Source organism: Coturnix japonica, chromosome 18 (genome assembly GCF_001577835.2).
Source record: "Coturnix japonica isolate 7356 chromosome 18, Coturnix japonica 2.1, whole genome shotgun sequence".
NCBI lineage: Eukaryota > Metazoa > Chordata > Aves > Galliformes > Phasianidae > Coturnix > Coturnix japonica.
In genome coordinates this window covers 8224509-8246279 of record NC_029533.1, presented here as the reverse complement: position 1 = coordinate 8246279, position 21771 = coordinate 8224509, and the positions used below count along the sequence as shown (strand labels likewise).

At 39.9% G+C, this 21771-nt stretch overlaps 1 protein-coding gene across 2 annotated transcripts in view; it reads left to right on the top strand.

Moving 5' to 3' along the window:
- The window catches only part of TOM1L1 (target of myb1 like 1 membrane trafficking protein), a 163432-nt gene that overhangs the window by 43557 nt on the left and 98104 nt on the right, over positions 1 to 21771 (top strand). For both annotated transcript variants that reach the window (XM_032448277.1, XM_032448275.1), the window contains exon 2: positions 14820 to 15010. The gene's annotated coding sequence lies outside the window, so the exon portion shown is untranslated. The remainder of the gene's footprint in view (positions 1 to 14819; positions 15011 to 21771) is intronic.

The following is a 21771-nucleotide window of genomic DNA, read 5'->3' as shown; positions in this document are numbered from 1 at the left end:
TTGGATTAGATCTTGTGCTTTTACAATTCTCATGGAAGTTATCAAGCTTCCAGCAGGTATGTGCATTTGCCAATATACGTTTGCTGCAAAAACACCCACAGAACTGTGTTAAGAGGAATAGTCTCCTTTGTTGCAGGTTACGATTTTGCCTTCTTGCTAACAGGTTTTGCTGTATCTTGAAAATAAATCTCTTGGAATTTGCCAGTGTGGGCCCTGCTGCTCTGTCTTACTTTCTTTCCAGATCTTTCCTTGAACATTCGGTGAGCATTAAGTTGGTTAACAAGGTCTGCCAGTTGGCAACATAAATACATCTTTTATTCCCCTGCAAAGAACTCTGTAATAAAAATGTACAAGGCAATGAAAATTAATAGGAAGGCAGTTCTGTATGTGCTAATTCCACTTTACTCCTAACAGTTCCATGGAAAAAGCAGCAAGCTTATTTTTGTTTGTGCAGCACAGTGTATGACTTGGAGGGCTGGCTGGTGCAAACTGAAGGCACAGGCAGAGAGTGTCAGTAGGATCCAGCCCCGGAGATGGGAACATGGCTCTGTGTGCAATCTAGTTGGTAAGATTTGGGGGGAAAAAGTGTTAATCTTTCAGCTGTTAATTGGCACTCCTCCGGACAGACAGGTCAACCCCTTCTGCAAACACTGGGCACTGTCTGCTTAAGTTTCCATCTTCTGTTTCTGCCTTGGAACTCCCCTGACCATCCCTAATGCTGTACATACAGTGGATTTAGCAGATCAAAACTAAACATTCCCCTTTTCTCTGCTGCCCAAGATGGAAGTACAGAGAGTCCTTCCCTTGATGCATGTTTCAGTTTTGGTTTGGTTTTGTTCCCCTTGTTCCATAGGTTGTTCCTCATTCCCTGTCCCCTCTGCAGCAGGGCAGAATGAAAGGGCTGCCCGTAACCAGAAGCTCTGTGCTGAGATGGCTTATACTGAGATTGAAGCTGCACTTTTAACGTATGTTTAATTACATAATGCTCTGTGGTATAAAGATACCTGAGCTAGCTCTGAATGAGCTGCCTTCCTCATTCTCTAAGTCCCAGATGTAGTATAGCTCCATTAGCATGGCAATACACCCAAACTAATGACTTTGGGTAAAGCTGATGCTGCTGTATTACCTTCCGTTCTGGTGCTAGCTCATTTCCACACATATTTAAGTGCTACTTCGCATGATATAGATAAACCCTAAATAACCTGTGCAGTGTAACATGGAGTCCACTAACAAATCTCAGTATCCTTCTGGTCACCATACCGAACCTGTTAACATCTGAGGTAGTATTCTGGATATGCAGCATGTTGCTGTGTGCAGCCATTGCACTACTGAGTGTCTCATGGAAGTAGTGGGAGTTCACTGGCCTGAGCTGCAGGAAAGGGAGTCAGGCAGGCAGTTCTGTAGATGAAAGGAGAAATTTATCTCACTGCAGTTTTTGTTCATTTGAGGCTTTGTTTCTTTTTTCATTTTCTTTTCCCCCTGTTTCTTTTAGTACAGTTACCAGATGTTGAGAACGTTCGTTGTCATTCCTTAACTAACTTGAAAGCCTGAGGTATTTAGTGCTTCTCTGAGCTGTAAATCTGAGAAGCCCCTTTGGAAATAGCAGCTACAATATGCTAACAATGACTGCATCACACAATACATTGAGATGAAAAGGAGATCGTTTTCTTGATCTCACTTCAGAAGACTGGCATGTCTCTTGGCAGAGCTCATTTGAGAGTTGCTCTCTGTAATTAAGGAGTGCATCATCATGCATAGAGGGCATGGTTGAAAGAAGGTCTCTAGGAGACTGAATTGAAGTTGGACGGACGACCTTGATTTTTGGCATTTCCTAATGTTCATATCCTTGGTTTGCAACTTGAATAGTTTTTGTTAGTGAAATTATTTGCAAGCAATTTCCTGCTTGATTTCTTGAATCGATATTCTCAGTCAAATTAAAGCTGTCATCAAGTGATGTGTAATTCTTGGTCAAATGGAACATCAGCAAGACTGGCCCAACTAATAAACTGGATTGCTTGCACACTAGCTATGCCTGTAGGTTGTGGGGTTTGTTTTGTGAGTCCCCTCCCTCACCCCCCACCTCCCCTTTTGGTGTCTGGACTATGAAATAGTGCATCAGACAATCAAACTATGAATTCTAAGACTAGGAGTTACCTGGTTTCTTCCCTTGCAGTACACTTCTCCTTTCAAGCTTCGAAGAGCTATTTTAGTCTCTCCCCTTGTATTTGGCTTCATGATTTAAATCTGTCTGATCTATTTGTGATTATTAGTGCAATCAGCCGCCTTCATCTTTGGGCTAATTAATTATGATAGACCTGATGACTTTCTTCTGGAAGCACAAAAATAACTTGGAAAGGCAAAAATCAAGGAAAAAGACTCCAGACGAAGATGCTCTGCATTCCAGTCGTATCATGTTCACGCATTTCTGGCGGATGTAGCAATTCCTTCTACAAGTAATACACCGGAATGGTTCGGTGTGGAAGCAGCTGTGTTTTCTCAGTCACGATCTGTAGGACTCAAAAGCTGGAAACAGGTCTGCAACGCTGCCTCTGTTGTGCTTTAAATCAGGGATATTTGTGCTTGTGTAGATAGCATGTCCTATAATTTAGTGGGGTTTAGTGCAGTTGTGCAATAGGGGGATTGCAGTCCTGTCTTATTGCCACATGGTGCCAACAGTGATTCCTATTTCTATGTCAAATACAGAATTAGATGCAGGAAAAATACTAGGATGGAAATGCTTTATGCTGCATTACTTAAGATGTTGAGGTCCTTGATAGTGAATCTGATGAAAAATTCTTGAAAGAAGGCTTAGATCATCCGATTTACAGGCAGGCCTCAGTATTCCTCCTCTGTACTGGACTGAAGTCAAGCAACTTGCTTTTCTCTAAAGCCTGAAAGACTCCTGATATATCATAATTTTCCGCAGGCTAATTAGTGCAGTAGTAGCGAATAGGAAATAGGATGGAGCTCGGTAGTGGGCGACATGAGAAGGGCAATAAAGATGTCCAGGAGTTGTAGGATTCCTCAGATAACTGAAGTCAAGTGTTTTGTCCAATTATTTCAGTTTAGACTTTTTTGATTTCAAAATATGAACAATGAAGATATACAGCTTTGAGCACAAAGAGCACTCTGTTCCCAAACAACTCAGTATAAGGTAACGTCTTCTACGTCATTCCCTTTTATCTTGTCTAATCAATGTTAGGCTTAATGCAGCATGACTTTTCAAGTGATTAAGGACCTGGTCGGGGACATTAACAATGCAAAACTTTATTTGCATTTACACTAATGATTTTATAATGAGAGTTTTATTATATTAATGAAGACTGCTGAGAGAAGAGGGGAAAAACAAAGTTAAAACTCCCCTAATGTCTTTCTTTAACAGAGTATCCTCTGCTAAGATTTTGTTGACATAGTCACTTGTTTGCATAAAGGAAAATATGAATGTTTGGAGCTATTAATTACTGAATGCTCAATGTACTTTATGATAATTACTACATAAATTATTTTAGGAGGGTTTTAATGGAAAACTATTTATACCACAATTGAGAAGGGAGATAAAAGTATTTAAATAGCTGCATTTGTATCATATTGGTTCAATACCTCAGTAACGAAATATAGCATAAAAACACCTGTGAGAACAGCTTACCTCTAGGAAGACATGTCCTGAAATACCACAGACAGCAATCCCTGCTGCGTCCTGTTTTAGTGACATACAAAGCTTTTAGCAGAACAGGAAATGGAGCAAAGGGAGGGCTACTGGCAGAGCATCCAGGGAGCAGCTCATCCTGGGTGGGACTGTTGAAAGAGCAACGTGTATTGCTCAGTACCACTTCCAGGTGCTGCCTGGAGTAGAGAGTTAAAAACAAGTAAACAAAAAAACAACAACCAAAACCAAACCAGAGCAAAACAAACCTTTGGAATGGAATGCATTTCTTCTGAAGCAAGTTTCATCTAGTGCTGGGGAACATAATAGTGTAGGAAACAAAGAAGCAGCTTCACAGCCTGCTTTGATTTTCAGTGCTACTTCATGTAAATAGCCATATATCAGCAGCTCGCTGTATTTTCACAACATATTTTCCCTAAAACTTTTCTGAAAAGTAGGAGTTCAAAACACATTATCTTATTGTAGCTGTGTCAGGTGTAACCCTGGCGTGAAAAAATGACTGTTAATAAAACAGAGAAATCCACTGGGGATGTCATAGATGTGATTATTTAAGGGGAAAAAAAATAATTAAAAAAAAAACAAACACTCAGAACCTATCCATATTGTTTTCATTCTATTTCATGTCTTCACCTGAGCTCTCTTGTTTGATTTCCTTTCTGCCTCCCCTTCCCCCAGTGTAGTTAGGATCAGCAAGCTGGTTTTCTGTAATTTTTGCAACTGATTGGTTAGAGTAATCAGGTTTCTTGGCAGGCAGCCCTAAAAGTCAGCTTGCTGTCAAGAGATTTAATTTCATTGCATCTTACTCTAACACACATGATGTGACCTGTATTAATCAGGAATGCTAGGAACAGAGCTGGGGGAATTAAGGATGCAGTCAGGCATCAGGAGACCATAAGGCTCCCCAAAGCACCAGAGGTTTGTAACCTGAGCATCCTGGCAGAATCAGGTAAACATATCAGATGAGATCTGCTGGGATTCCTCATTCCTCAACAGCCTGTGGTTCTGCAGTAATGTGAAGTGACACTGTTGGTAAGATGGTTCAATGAAGTGACATTGGGTGGCATTTTGGACATGTGCTGGCTGTTGGATGGAATCCACATTGGCAGAAAGCAAGAGCTGGAAGAGAGAGAACCCAGAGTCCCAGTTCTTTTGAGGTCTTTTCCTAACAGCATAAATCTTGATTAAAGTACAGTGACCTCTGGAAACTGTAGTCCAGCTCCAGCTGTGACATAATGTGATTTATAGCTGTGAATCAGGTATTGTGCCCTGGTTTCAGCTAGGGCAGAGCTGATTTTCTTCATAGTGTCTGTTACAACAGCAAGTCCAGGTACCTCTTCCAGGGACTACTAAAGTGAAGACAGCGGTAACAGCTGCATCTACTGACTAGAGAGACCCTCACAGCCTCAAGTGAATCCAAAGAAAGTTCTTCCACTGCCTTTAGTGGATGAGTACATTTCATAGGTGCAAAGCTGTAACAATGATTTTAGGCAGTGATGTCTACATTCAGTAGAAATTATTTAGAGCATACAGTTACAATCAGACTACATGAGTGAAACTGTAAAGTGGGTTGTTCTATTGAAACTATAGTTCTTCTTACAGCAAAGGATAATTTTAGCACATTGAATATTATAACAGCACAGCAGCATGAAGTAATCCCATAAAAACTATTCTAAGAAGTCTGTTTCAAATTAGAGATCACTAGTTCTGAACTTGTAACACCTGTTAATTAGCCTTTGTGTCAGACTGCTGCTTCAGCAGTGTACCTCATTGCTAAAATCTTACACTGTCTTTCTGCACGTTACTAGAAAAGTGTAGTGATCCCAAACCCTCTCTTTGTACTTTGGTGGAGGTAAATATTTATAGTCTTGGAAAATGTACGTTGTCATTTTCTGTCTCCTGCTCTGTATAAATAGAGCATTTAAGTGGAAATGCAAACATTTTTTCTTCTGCACTTCTGTGAACACCTGGAAGATGTATAATAGCAAAGTGCATTTTTTTTTCAGAGGGTTTCTCAAAATCAGTTTAAACTTCTCTAAAGATTCTAGCAGGAGGCAGCTGAAGAGAAATGAAAAAGAGTCATGCCAGGGAAATTGCATTACTGTCATTGTTAATTTGGTTTAAATAACCGTGAAAAGTAGTAGTTCATTCTTTGTTAAAATTTCCTATTGGCTTAAGCCAACTGGTGAATATTGTATTTGATAGACTCTGACATGAAGTCTGTGTTTAAATATTTATCTTTTGAATAGCTGTGTTTACAGGTAACACCTTCCTCTGCCTTAAGCTTTAGCAATAACGTAGTATGTTCCACTTCTGAAGTTGTCTCAGGTGAAGCTGTATTAGCAGGTGAGGTTTTGTAATGTTCTCTGGATCTCTCCAATTATGTGCTTAAATCGAGGTCAGCACTTGAAAGATCAAGGTAAAAACACATGCTATTGGAAAACATTCACCCTTGCCTATTTTGTGAGCATTTTGGACTCTGCCATGAAGCAGCTTTCAGTATCAGCTACGTTGCATGCTGCCTTTTGAAATGGAGGTCTTATTGGCATCCTGCAAACTGGTCATCTTACGGAGCCTTTTGGCAGCCCTCCCCATTGCTGTGGATGTTGCAGTGTTCAGGCTGACACTTCAAAGCCATCAGCACTGCAGCAAGCCAGCATGGAGGAAGGCCAGGCCATTGCTGTGTGCCTGCACGTCTTCCTAGGGAATAATTGAGTCAGTACATTCAGCTTGGTTTTCTGCTCCTTAATTGTTATCTCCCAAACTGCAAAATACTTGTGAGTACTGAGAAAGTGCAACTGGAATAGCCTACAAGGCTTTGTGAAATAGGAGTGCTTCCCCCCAGTGCCATGTAAAGGAGCACTGAGAAGCATCTACTGTCATATAAAGGATCCATTAAATTTATTGTGTCTGCAATTGTGGTTCAGAGAACATGCTTGAGCAGGTATAAATTTTGGTGGAGAGTCAGCAGGGTCTCGTAAAGATGCCACCAGAAAGCCTGCAACTCTTGAGTACTGAACTTGTTAGTGTTACAGTATCAAGGCAAGATATAAATCTGTTCTAGGTGCTGCATCTGTCCCAAGTGTATGTGAGTCCATTTGGCGCTGGATGCTGTTGTTACAGTGTCAGCCGTAATGAATTCAGGAAAGATGAAGCAGGATAATGTTTGTTTTAGAAAGAGAATCTCTGACGGCTGAGTTCCAGGTAAAGGTGGGCACACAGTGCTGGGCTCAGAGCATGGCAGCACACAGTGTGAGTGGGTGGCAGGGACATGGGAGCCAGCCATCCCATGGACAGGGAACAGCACAGGGTAGAGCCCAGTCCTTCTGTGTGCTTGGCTCTTGGTGTTTCAAGGAGCCTCTGCTCATCCGAGCATGGAATACAATTGCAAATCCTCATAAGCAGCAGGGGAATGTATTTATTCTCTTCACCTGGAACAATGAAATCCAAATGTTTTTTCAAACGATGCTTCCAATTTTGCTTTTGCACGCAAGGGTACTTTTCCCAATTGCACCAGCTTTAGGCCAAATAGCTACAACATTTCTTTCATGTGGCTTTTTGTGTGTGTGTGTGTTTGTGTTAAAATGATTAATCTTGGTGAAACTGCTATGGGATTTTTCTGTATCAACTTGTATCAATGAACTGCTCTGGAAGGCAAGCCCTGCATTGCCCCAGGTATTTTTTATCTCCACTGCCAGTGAAGGAAATTGATTGATAGCAATTAGTCTTACTAGTGGTACACGTGCTAGGCTTATACTGAATCAGTTCTGCAGGCTTTGTCTGATTTAATTCATTTGTGTCTTCCTAGGTTAATCAAATAGTTCAAAGGAAGGTGATCAGAGAATACCAAGTTCTTTCAGTCTATCAGTATTCGGAGCAGTTGTTTCTAGCTCTTCAGATTCACTTGAGCTGGTGCACATACATTAAGAACAATATTTATTGCCCAGGCAGATTTTTATTTTGTCTAATTGCGGTGATCTCACAATTAATAAAGCTCTTAGCAGATGCTTTTTGCAAGAAGCAGCGTCCTTCACAGAAAGGCCAAAGTCATTTCACATAGAAAATTTAATGCATTAGAAAGATGTGGAAGGAAAAGCAGCCTGATGCTCAGAATTGCACTACGTAATTTCATCAAAATGAATCTTGGCCTTAGTCCTCATAGCTGTGTGTGAAGGGTGCACAAGACACCCCAGCAGCACTCAGTCATAGACTGCAGAACTGCAGGCAGGCAGGACACAGAGCTGGAGATTTATTGGGGAGAGCAGTGAAATTCCATCCTTTTAATATGTAAAAGTTAAATAAGAAAATAATTGTATTAATCTCATTAAGATTGCTTTGTTTTAACAAGCAATAAAATTTATAAATAATTAAACAACTAGTGAAGCCATGTGCGTGTGAGTTATTAATGCAGGCCTAGGGCACATTAAAAGTCATGATGTTGAAGGCAAATTGACTTTAATCAAAAGGTTTGCATTAATTACTTTAGTCATTCCCATCCCTTTCTTTTTCTTGCCATGATAATATCAACTTTCTTTGTTTAGTTTTGCTTCACATGAGCAAACAAGTACATTTTGGGGACCAAAAAGTTGAAAAGTTGCAGTATAGATTTTAACTTAATTAAATTTGCTTAAGTTGAGTCTGCTTTAAATCCCCAGCCACAGTGCTTGGGTTTTGAATGTCCACATAGAGAACTTCAGCTCTCTTGGAGTTCCCCCAGCACAGTCCCTGATGATGCTGGACAGTTGTTTTCATACATGATGTGTTAATCAAAATGACTTCTGATGAAACCTGGTAGAAAATTTCTACCTGAACTCCTATGAGACAAGCAGAGAGAATCCATGCTGTCATTAAATTCAAATCTGGATTCCTGTCTATTGTTTTTCTGCTTCTTCTTGCTCGTGGTCCTCTTGCAGGCCTTTGGGATAGCTAAAATGAAGCCCTGGGAAAAGCACCAGAAAGAAAATGAGCTTAAGCACATCAGGTTTCTTTGGGAGAAAGTGTTCTGGGATGGAAGTGTTTAGAGGAAAGAAAGTAGAGGAGCATCTAAAAACATGGCAGAAATTTGCTTCTAATCCGAGTTTCTTCTACAGAAAGGGGTTTACTCATAATTGCTAAATGAAGACAAGCACCTGACAAAAATGTTAGCAACATGACTCATACCAGATGCAGAGATGCTTATTCATTCAAATGAAGCAAGATTCTAATTAACAGGAGCGGATTTGACTGTGTAGGCTGTGCATGTAGCTTCTGTCTCACGCATTCTTTGCAGAAAAATCAAACCCTGTCCTTAACTGCTAAGGAGCTTGGATACAATGCAGTAGATTTACCTGGTGAAGCTATTTTCAAGACTTGTGATGAATAATTTGTTGGGTGGATGAGAACATCACTCATTTTCTGGATCTTGTGGCTAGCTGTGGGTAATGGTATGCTCATATGGGTAAAACAGGATTTCTTTATGTATACAGTAATGATACTGAGCCAGCATGGTTAAAAATGAACCCCATGTATGGATGGCTGTGAGTCATCCACCAAAGCACAGTCCTATAGCCATGATCCTGAACTTCCAACCCAGTGCTAAACTCAAATGGTGATTGTTAAGCAAGGATTTAGGCAGAAGTTAAGCAAAGTGTAAATAATGACGTTTAGCTGAGTAATATCAGCTCACAGTTTTCAAAGAACAACATTCTGGGAGACACTTGTGTGGTTTCATGAGTGACATATTCCATGCAACAGCATTTGAAAGACAGCAGTGAATCATTTTTATGCCTTGGTGGGGGAGAGGGGGACAGTCTGATCTGCTATAAAAGAGAAAAAGAAAGATCTCCCATAGAGGAGACATGCAGCTCCTCTAGAGTTCCCTCTGTTTTATTGGAGTCATCACAACCTGATAAACGCTTGATAACAGACACGTTGGTAAGTGAATTGTGTGGATGGAGATGCTCTTACTGACATCTCACAAAGCTTTAAAAATGCGCCCTACTTTAAGCTGTAATAAAAACATCAATGGAGATACATTTTGCAGTGCCTGTATATCTAAAGTAGGATAGACTGGACTAGCTCATTTTTCTGAGCTTCCAGGGAATACATTCTCATATGCATATTTTACAACTATTTTGACAGCGAGTGCATAAACACACAGAATAAATACAACTATCAGCTAAAAGTATCTCTAGACATTGTCATTTTCATTTAGGTTTGCCGATGATATACAAAATAATCACAGGAATATATTTACTGTGAGTAATGCGGGTTGCTGGGGTATAGTGTAATATTAAAAACATAAATTCCCTCATATGGAGAAAGGACTGTAAAATGCAAAAACTTCATACAAGTGGACAAAGCTGTCAGTGCATGCCATGGACGAGGCTTCACTGTGAAGTTGGCAGGGATCTCCAGGGCAGTGCCAGCTCTAGACCTGCCTGAGGTGGTTGGCACCGGTTGCTGTCTCCACTTCCAAATGTTAATAAATCCTTTATCTTATGAATTACTTTTTGCCTTACCAGGCACACTTGAAAGTGCCTACATGCCTCACTCAGTAGTAGCAGAGCAGTTCATACTATCACAGGAGATTCTAATATTCCCAGAATAGAACTGCAGGTGTAAACAATTGCTCTTTAAAAATGTGTGAATGCAGTTAATGCTGAAAAGAATTCATGGAAATTGTGAAGCTGAAGCCTTAAGAAAAATGATCATAGTGAAGGGAAGTGATGGTGATGGGAGCAGCTTGCTGCAGTGCCATACAGCCCAGCCCTGTGGTCCCCTGGGACCGCCTCATCCCCACCAAGCAGGCTGCATTTTGGAAAAAGGAACTTGAGCTCATGAAGCAATTGCTTTTAAATATCCCCTCCCTATATCACCCTCAAGGGAAAAGATTTGCATTTCCATCTTTTTAATGCTTATTCCTGTGCTATTTATAAGAACTTGTTTTGTAATCCCAGCACTTTATGAACCTTAATTACTCCGAAATGTGCATCATTGCCCTTTGCATGGGTTATATAACACACACGGCAGAAAGCACCAAGCTGCTCATGTACTTTGGTTGAATGGGGCCTGCCATGTGCAAGGCACAGAGCACAATGTTCCAACTGCCCTTGTCCCATTGGGCTCATTCCTGGCAAAACCCATCGATATTATCTACTGGACATAAAAGAACTGAATAAGGAATAAATGGTGCGGTTTTTCTAACTGTCATATAGTATTAATGACTAACTTAAAGAAAAACGTGCTGTCTCCTAATTTTGGGAGAGGTACACGTGGCTATTTCTTAATTCATTCTCACTTTACTGTGCTCTGTGTTCTATACTGTTCTATGCTGTGTGCATTGGACTTAATGGGGGTGGCATTTGAAATAGCCAGTGACTGTCACAATGCAAGATGAGAGAAAAGCGCTTAGTGCACATTGACACGATGTGCAAGGTTTGCCATCCAGGAGCATCAGAAGCCCAGTGCCCTTCCCAGGAGCATCCACCTGTGAGCAGGAGGAGCACAGTGCTGCACAGCCTCTAATCTGCTTTGGTGCATTGCTTCCCTGAGCTGCATCCGAGCATTCCCCCATTGGCATGTATTTAATGGAGAATGGATGCACATGTCAGATTGTGTTGTGTGAGGTAATATTTAGGTCTTAAGCAACTCGCTGTAATTACTGTACATACTTTTGACAGGACAATTTTTTTTAAATTTTTTTTAAAGAACAAAATTACTGGACACATTTTGAGGCACTAATATAATAGTATGGAGTTGATATTAAATGCGCAAACATCTTAGTAAACTGAAAGCTTTAATTCTTTGGTTAGATGGCACAATCTGTTATCCTAAATTAAATTTCTAAAGGAGTATTTTTTCCAGATATTACATACTTCATAGCTGACAGGGACACCATCTAATTAGCTATTTATATGCAAGGCATACCGGGGGATAATTAGGAACATGGATTATGCAAAGGCAATCAGACTGACAGAGGGCAAAGGAAGCTAACATATTAAATCAAGTTTGTATATATGCTTATATGGTTTATCATGTGTCGTTTGGGTTGTATTACATTAATACTTCATTTAATATGTTGTTATGCATATTACTGTAATCCACTAATTTGTAAATTAAACATGCTCCCTCCTAAATACAGTATCAGTTGGCCCAGTGAATCAGTTAGGCCTGCAGGAAAATGCTTAATTAAGTTACATATGTATTTCAGCCCTCAGAAACTGCCCTACACATCTCTAATTCATCTGTTGTCTGTGCTCAGATCCAGGCTTTATGGGTTATTGTTGTTCCCACTATGTCTTATCCACATACTCAATATTTGGATTGCCAAAGCAATGGTGGGTGCACTTCAAAATGCGTGGGAAGTAGTTCCTGGGTCAGCCCAAGAGAGGGTGAAATGAGGAGTTAGCTCATACAACTTGTCTGGAGTTACGGAGAGGAGAAACACCATGTGTTTGAGTGCAAGCCTGCTCTGTTCTGCTTCTGAAAGATGCTTCCCAAGAACCACCAACTCATTTTATTCATGCTAACTCCAGTAGCTTCACTGGAATACAAACCTTGGCATAAATGAATGCAGATTTTGCCTCCTGGACTTTTGTATGCTTTTAATATTTATTCGTTGGTCTATAACAGAGGAATATTTGTCATCGTAACTGAATTTCTGGATGAGAATCAATGGATCATTAGTTTTAATTACAATATATCAATGTCATTCTAGTGTAATTTATATCTAATGAAATTAATGTCTGGGGTATACTGTACTGTCATCACTAAATTCTTCATGATAACTATAAATATTAAAACCTGCTTTCTTTACATTATTTACAGGTTGGTTCATCCAGTACAGTCTCATTTTAAAGGTGATTGTGTAGCAGTGTTGGATGAGGTCCCATATACTGGCCCATTCATCAGCCATCAGGGAGCAGCTCTTGCAGGGAGTGGTGGGTGGGTTGTGTGGTGTGCAGAAAGGGCTGGGAATCTGGGAGCTGGGGTTTGTTCCTTCTATTGATGCTGCATTATACTGGTAATCTGTTCCCAAGTTATCCATAGCATCTGTATTTGTTTTTTTTTTCCCCATTTGGAAGTGTTTGATATAAACAGTTACTATGTAACAGGTATTTGTTGTCATTGTTAATAACAGTGTTTCATATCAGGTTTGTTGTACTGGATCAGGCTCTAGACATGGCTGCCTGAGCTGTCTGTAATGATCACCCTCAGCTTCCATATCCCGCAATTAAACCATCTCAGCCAAATTCACTTCTGTAGCAACAGCACAAACACACATTGAGACAAACAGCAAATGAGAGCCCACTGACAGGCAGGTAAAACACAACTGAGCTAGGGTACTGTAAGTCATGCTTATCACTGTCTCACGGGTGGGCAAGAATAACTGGTTAATAATAGATAAATCAAGATGAACAATTTGCATGAAACAAAAGTAAGTGGTATTTCACTACTTTAAGAAGGAGTTTCTGGAGTACACCCCACAGACCTGCAGCAGTGATTCCCAGCACAATTCCCAGCAATGGGCTGTCTGAGGAGGACACATACATGAGGCATTCCTCTGAATGAATATCAACCCAGGCAGTAATGACTGAGGGTTTTTGATCTGCTAAGAGAGAAACAAGGTTATCTGGGGCTGAGTTTGTTTATTTATGACCATCTGTTTTCAGTCCACTCAGAGCTAGGAGGGAAGGTGCTTGTTCACCAGAATGTATGTAGACAGAGCTTGGTAAATTTCAGCTTGTGTTGGCTGCTGCCGGATGATGGATGATTTTCCAAGTCTGGATAGTAATGATGTTGCACTGATTCACTGGCAAGTTCTTCATTCTTTTACCACAGTCTCTCCTCTCCAGTTTAAAGAGACTCCGTTTGAAGCTTAAATTTTCAGCAAAAAAGCAAACAAAATCTGCTGGCCACTTGACAATATGCAATTTCTGCAGCTCGAGAAAATGCTTTGTTTTGCTCCAAATTAACATGGTGTTTGAGGCTAAGCACAGCTTTAATGAGATCCAGTGCTTGTTTATTTGCTTCTGAGTCTTGTTGCTTTTATGAGGGCTGCTCACTGAATTCTTTCAGGAAAAAATTGCACCCATTGCCATTCATTGACACTTGTGGAATGTTGATGGAGACCAAGCAGCTGATGCAAGTGCTGTGCAAGGTGGATGGTTTCAGCAATAGCAACAGCAACATGAAATACACACCACGTCCCAGGCAGCCATGCAGATTGTTCTGAGCATGGCATGCAGCTCTTGTTTGTCACTGATGAAAATGCACAGCTAGTGGTGGTGACTGTGTTGAAAAATCGTGTTTTGTAGCTGAGAATTTGCTCTATCAAATACTATCATGGTAATTTTAATATCTGTTGTAGTTTTAATTCCATGGAATTAAGCAGGAGGCATTACTTTTGGAGTGACTTATGTAGTTTCCTATTCTTGAAGGCTAATTGATTTTAATATTCTCTGTAAGAATAATTCTATCTCCTCCATAAATGAAATATTCTCCTTGATACCTAAGAATATCATTATGACATTGGCAACTGGAGATGTGGAACAAGATATTAGTTAATTTCCTGATTTTTTTTGAAACAAAGTTTGCAGCAGAGGAATGGTGAATGGTGCACATTAATGAAGTGAAATATCTGTCTATACAAGAGCATCTCCCTTCCCTTTTTGCCTTCTATGTGTCTGTATTTTGTTGAATAGAGCTACAGAGCTCCCTGAGAGGATTCTTACCTGTCTCTGACTGGAACTGGAGAAACAGTTCTCTGCTCAGAGCCAAAAATATGTCTAGGAGGGGGTGTGGATGTGGGAGAGAAAAGTGCAAACACAGCACAACACTTTTGCTGAGGATATCACAAATAAGTGCGAGATCCCAGGCAGAGCTGTGTATATTGTGTACATTTATGGCAACTAGTTTGCCTCTGTAGTTCCCCAAAAATGGAACAATTGTGTCTAAATTTAATGTTTATTATATTTCATGTTTGGTAATGGCTATAATCTCTCTCTATATTCCAATAAAAATAGAGAAGGTTTCTCTTCTTTTAAGAGATGTGACTTGTGAGGATTGACTAAGAATTATTTTTTAGAAGTAACTAAGCCCATCAGGGATGGGAAGCAATGCGGAGTGGATTCCTTGCAGATAAATGCTCATGATGAATATTTTCTCTTCTTTGCAGTGCATGATGTTCTCTGAAACATCTCCAGCTTTGCCTTCCAAAGAGTCACAAGGAAATCAGGCAGAGTGACAGTGAAGATGTTGATGTATCAGTAGCCTGGGACCCTGCTTGTTCTGTTGCCCAAAGCCTGAGAGATCCCAACAGGATGCTCCCCTTCTTTTAGCCCAGGACTGGTTTCAAGTCTGCTGAAGGTAAGTCTTGCTCTGAGCTTTGCTGCCTGGTGCCAGTGCTTGTGCTACTGCTGCTCCTTCCTATCAGCCAGACCAGATCAAGAAGCAGAGGTAAGAATCATGAAACTCAATCTTGTTATATGCATTATTCCTACAATTCTATATACGAAAGATTCTCTGTAGTCCATTTACAAAATATTCCCTGTAGTCCATTACATTCATCATGTTTAGATGTACTTTACTATGGTCAACGATCTATTTCTTTAGTTATCTGATTATTGATTGCAATGAGTGTTGGTATTTCTTTTTGGAAAATGGAATTTCCTGCTGTTTCCTTCCCATTCTGCTTAGGTGAAATATTACAGCTTCATAGATGGTAAATTAAATGTCAAATATAATTTGGCATCCAAACCGTGAAGTCTATTTCTGTCCTCAGAGCAAACCTGACAGATGCCTTCATGTACTGGCTTTATAGAGAGCTATGCAGGATAATAAATCACTTTTTAGTGTGTCACTACAAATGGTTCAGCATAACTTCTTTATGAAAGTTTAGGATTTTTATAAGTGCCTTAAAAAGAAACATATTTTTATACAGCTACAGTCCTGGAGCTTCTTCAGTCAGCTTCAGCTCTCTTCTTTGTTTTCTCCTTAATCATGTAAACGTGCATCTAATTGAGATGATTAAAGTAAGTGTGAAGTTCTTGGATCTGAAGTGTTTGATCACACTATTGCCATGTGAAATGTCCATAATTCCTTTTTATAAATAAAGCACCAGTAAAACAAGATACGATGGGAGAGGGATAACTTGTTTAGGAGGACCCCAGAATTCCCTACGTGAATCTCAATACTTAGGAGAGGTAATCTGCGTTACTGATCTCTATTTTATTCTTTCTACTAAGATGACTTCCTTACGGCTGTCAGTGATGTATGTCTAGCTGTTGCATCACATTCTGCTCACATGCAGAGGAACATCTCAAAGTACCAAAAAGTGGTTATTACGTTATTTAGAAAACAACAAGAGAAAAAACACCCCAACCAACCAAAGAATAAAACCACCCATAAACTGGCATCCATGCTGCTGCTGTCAAAACATAACTGATATGCCTAATGAAGTGTCCTTCTTGAGGAAAATAGGAATTGGAATAGAATTGACATAATGTCTGAAAATAATCAAGCACGTGATCATCTGGTAAGTAACTTGCCACAAATACATAAGCCATAATAGCAAACACAGTGCTTAAAATAATGTTTGGCCATGCAGAAAAATGTCAGTGAGTGTCTGAATCGATAGTGATGATTAGAATTGCAATAACCTACGTAGTCAAGCAAAGTCATTGTATCTGGATATATCATAACAGACTTTAGTCATAGTAGGCTCAGTAATGTGCAGAAATCCTGAGCTATCTGAGTTGACAGCAAAAATGATTTTTCTTTACCTAGTGTTTATTTTGTCATTGTTTTTTCAGCCTCTGTAAGTACATGTCAGCATTGACCATTACAGAGATAAAAGAGCCGGAGCAGATCACTATCTGGCTGGAATGCTGTCTTCAAGCTTTCAGAATAGAGAGATTAAATTTGTATGCTGGCTCATTCATGCAGTAAATACAATGAAGAAGCAAAGCAGAATGTTTTATATAAAATTGATAGTATTTCCAGAATAGAAACATGGGAGTTAATATATTGGATCAGTCCAGTATGTGTGTAGTCCAGAGCTATCACAGATAGGCTTAAACCACAGGTTTCAGAGGCAGCCTAAAGAAAAAGTAATTGTCATCTAAGCTGCTCCATAGGGAAATTTCCTTCTGTCTTCAAAGATGGGAAAAACACCAGAAACTTCCCCTGAAGCACAGGAGCTTATAAAGCATTTGAAGACTGATGCTTTTGTTTGTTTTGCATTTATAATTACAACTCTAGATATTATCGATATTCTTTCTCCTCATGAGCTTTTCAGACTTGCGGTAATATTGAGTCAAGAAATCTTAGTCTGACTGTTCATTTTCACCATCAGTTTAGGGAATGACATCTACAGCTGCTGGCAAAGAAGGATGTGAACTCATTAACTTTGTTCCCCCTCTGCAAACTGCGAGTAGTAGCACAGTTACTGCAGTAGTGTTCTTTTGTCTCAAGATATCTGTGTCCTTGGTACTTCAGGAGAGAGAACCACATTGGTTCCTAAGTGGTAGATCCAAGCAAAGCGAAGCAAAATGTCATCCTGAATTGTATTCCCCAAGTGAGCAGAAGCACTAGGAATAAAGCACTCCTCATCAAGGCCAGTAGGCTGCCCAGCAGCATCAAGTTACTCCAAGTGCTGCTTGCAGCAATGGATGGATAACTCTTCCTTCTCGTGAAGATGTGGCGTGGGAAGCTGTGTAGAATGGAAGAAACTTTTCAAGTGTCAGAATAGTATGAGAGAAAAATCTTGTCTCTGATTTGAAGACAGCTGCAGGTGTTGAACCATCTGTATCTGTCCAAGAACTGGAGATTGCTAAGTGACCGGTGTATCTTGTCTAATACAGATTCACACAAAGTGTCTTTTCCTGCCCCTTTCTCCTGCAGGGACCAGATGGGTGTTGCATGAGTGGTGAGTGCAAGTGCCTTTACATGGCTTGTAAAAAGAGTATTCTATTTGCTTCTATTTGATACCATCCTGACAGGGTTTTGTTTTATAGAACAGTAATGAGAGAGAATTATGTGCATATATTTTGATGAGGCAATAAGATGTGGCTTCTTCACACTAAAATATTCATAGCTAGGGGTACCTTTCCCATCAAACAACTGTAAAAGCTGAAGCAAGAGATTGAAATTTACTGTCCTTCTGAATTGTTTTGTGTGAGGTTTTTTCCTGTTTGCAGCTCATCAGATTGTTTCACGCTGCAGGTGCAAGTATTTACACTGCAAACCAGTGCTTCAGAAGTGGTATAAATGTGGCTGTATGTGAAAGACACTGCAGATTTGATACTTTGGGAGCAAATTAGGCTTGGAGGTGAGATGGGAAGGATCTGGGATTGGACTGAGCTTAGAGCTACGGTTAAGGGCAGCCCCAGCAGCGTCAGTATTTTTATTGACTCTGAGCTGGGATGAGCTGAGATGTAGATTGCAAGGTGTGGGCTCTGAGTAAGTTAGAATTAAGCTGTGCACTAGAGCAAGGCCCTTTGCAAGGTTTGTTTGGTGCTCATTTCCAATCTTCCAGCTGAAGTCATGCAGTGCACATTCTTAGCCTATGCATGACCTGTTACAGGATTGCATAATGCATTTTATGATTACAGTTGTCAGTTCTGTCTAACCTGTCATTTCCTCATCTACCAGGTCTGTCTATTCTTGGTCTTTTTTCTTCCTTTTGGTATGTTTAACTAGGAGGCATGTTTTGTGGAACTGCCACTCCCACGTTCGTACTGTCCAAGATGATATATAATAATGAGCAGATAGGCCAACATACCTTCTAAAGGAACATTCATTATAATTCTAATTAGCAATAGGTATAAAACTGATTTGCATACCTCAAGGAAGAAAAGCTCCCTCCAAGAAATGCTAGAGATGCTGGTTTAGGAAAACTAAAGCTTGATTCTCTGAAGCAAATCTCATATTTTCTGCTGCAGTTATCTGTTTTGTTGGTGGTGTTTTTAAAATACATTTGTTGTTTATTCTAAGCCCTTAAATGCCTTTTAAAGTCTCAAGTGGCTGATTCTGTACTTGGAATCAAAATACAGCTGATTTCAAATCAAAAGGTTGTTATGATCCAGCAAGCTGTTGTGATGATACAAGTCTTTGAGCTGATATTATGTCAAGATAAACTGACAAAAGAAAACCAGTACACATATTTTTCTATTTCTCTGTGTTATGAAACATACAAAGACAGAAAATCTGTCATTCTTTATGTCTGTGAAGTGTCAAACACCTTTTCATGGCTCATAAATAATGAACATTGTGAGTATTTGTAAAAATTATATTACAGGAATAATCCTTGGCATTCACATAATGTCTTGAATGATCAAGTGTTTCACAAACTTTAATTAGAGTTGATTTGAATCAGTAAAACAGTATTGAGACAGGTCTATTAAACAGCCCATAGTGAATAATTACAATATTGAAATTATACATACCAGCATTTTGAACTGCATTACAGGAATCATGTACCTGATCTGTGGCTGCCAAAAGTGTTTACTGGACTGAGCAGTGTTCTGAGTTCCAGTTCTGTGAAACCTGGCACAGAAAATAGGAGCGTTGTTGTAACTGTAGCTGTTTGTTTTATCTTGAAAGAGAGATGGAATTTTAACATATGTTGAAGCAAGTCATATTTGTATTTCAACATGTATTCGGTGTTTGTAAGCAGTATGTGGCAGAAATATGTCTGATCTAATTGCAAGTAACTCAAAATTCAGTGGGGGAACTGGATATTCAAGCAATAGCTTTGGAAAGATGTTCAGAAAGTCACTTGATTGTGGTCTTCCTTCTGAGCTTACAGTTGTATTGATAGCCTTTAATTTATGCTTTACAGCCTTGGAAAGCTGTGTCCTGCTCCATAGCTAGCACTCTGTGAAGCTATTTTCATACAAATATGCTATTTAGAGGAACAATTTCCATCAAGTCATTTAGATTTTAATACTCTTTGCTGAATTTAGGATTCCTTTTAAACCTTTATTCAAAGCTAACAATTGAAATGCAGCACAATAGCGTGCTTCAAAATTCCCAGTGCCCAGCTTGCATAATGGACTTTCGATAGCATGTTGTGCTTTCAGAGGAAAAACAATAATTTAGCCCATGGCATGGTAGAGAAAGTCTTTTTATTTTGTGTATGAATGTGTGTGAAAGTGTATATGTACATATGTATATATGTAATAATCCTGCACATGTAAATGAAAACAAAATCCATTAACATGCTCTAATTGTTCATGTTCTACCATGCAAAACACTAATCCTGGTTCTAAGACATTTTGGATACACAGCCATTGCTTCACCCACTGGGCTGTGACAGCGCATAGCGTCTAATTGTACCACAATAGTAGGGATCTGAAAATTCAGGCAAATCAATTCCATTGTCTCTTAGCAAAATGTGCCAATATCATTGCAGGAAGCATAGCTTGTCTGCGCCCTGACTGCTGACACACAGGAATTATTTCCTAGCTTTACTAGAAAAATCGTTGCTAGGTTATTTGGTTGTTTTATCCTGGGGTATCTCTGAGAGTTAATTTTTCAGGTAACACCTATGGAGTACTGGGTGTAATCAAAAAATACAAGCAGCACAAATACTGAGTCCACCCACAGGCACGTCCGTATTTATTTGTCGCAGTGATTCTAAAAGGGGAAGCAGTGAGTCAGGCAGTTGGGCAGTACTCATATTTATCATTACTATGAAAATGTGGATTGATGACCAGAGTGTAATTCTGAGTTATCCACCAGCACCTCTCAGAGGTGAACGCCACCATGGTCAGAGGGTTGGAGCAGCAGAGAGAGTAATAAGATAATGTTGATGAGTGCGATATTTGGAGATATCACCTGTTCCCTATGAGGAAAGGAGAATTAGCTGAAATTAGCTGGCTGAAATTTTGAGTGGCTTATCGTGTCTAATCCTCCATAAATGGCTTCTCTCCTTATTAGGATGTTTACTGAAAGAAATGCTTAAAAGATGTCATTTTTCCTTCAGCAAAGCTCTCACTCTCCCTTTCCTCCTTCTCAGGGCTGCCATGCAGGCGGTGCAGCACTCTCAGCTCTGCACTCTCAGGCCCGCCATGTCCTATGCAGGCTTCTCTCTTAGATTTCATTAATGCACTGGAAGGGAGAAGAAGAGTACCAGGATTTCTGAAATCATAAATTCTTTCATGTAGATGACTACCCAAAGTACATATTGTAATGAGAATAAAGTTAAGAGGCCAGGGACTATCTTAAGACCATAGGAACTGGAATCTGTAAACAAGCTCATCCAATATATTGTCAACAGGAGACATATATTTATGGTGAAATGGCTTTGAGGGTAGAAACTATCGGGTCTTCTTTTTTTTTATCTGTTCTCTGGCAGAGGAATGATTTAAAGAGAACCTCAACTCGCATTTCAAATAATAGGTGACAGGAGCTCATCCATTTCAATGTAATTCATTGCACTGCATATGTATGGGGGAGATTTTAAAAGAAAGCCAGGGAGTTATATTTCCAAGTGAGCCGCTAGGTTTTTAAATGTGGTGTTTCCTCCTTGTTTTCCTTATATTAAACTTATTGCTTTCCCTGAGAAGGAGATTGCGTGTTTGTGTTAGATAATACTCTGTATCTGTTCCTGGTCTAACGCCAGCTCTAAAGCAAGGGGTGCAGGATAAGGTAAATTCTTGGTTTTGCTATTCATAATGTTAGCGATAGCTTTTGTTTAGTTGTTGTTGCTCAAGTATTACTTTCCTCCCCTACTCACTTAGAGTGCAGTTAACTTTCCCATAAAGCTCTCAGAGCTCAGAGCTCTCTCCTTCCATGCATCTGAAGTACATGAGCTCTAATTCTCTTCAATAGCATAAACCTGAAGGTAAACTCATGCCATTGGACCCTTCTCAGATTTCAGGACTGGGTAGTTTTTTCTTTTGGTACGTGTGCAGGTGTTCTTATTAAGCTGTTTGATTTGTATCCTGCATTGTGTAACCTGTTCTGTATTGGAAAATATTCCTTGAGGTGCCTGAGAATGTCAGATCAGAGGCAGAGACCAGCCAGATGTTTCCAGTGAGGCCAAGGAGGCTGAGGGTGCTGGCTGCTGTCAGCACAGCACTCAGTTTGGGAGCAGAAGCTGAAGCCTTCAGGTTTTGTTGGAG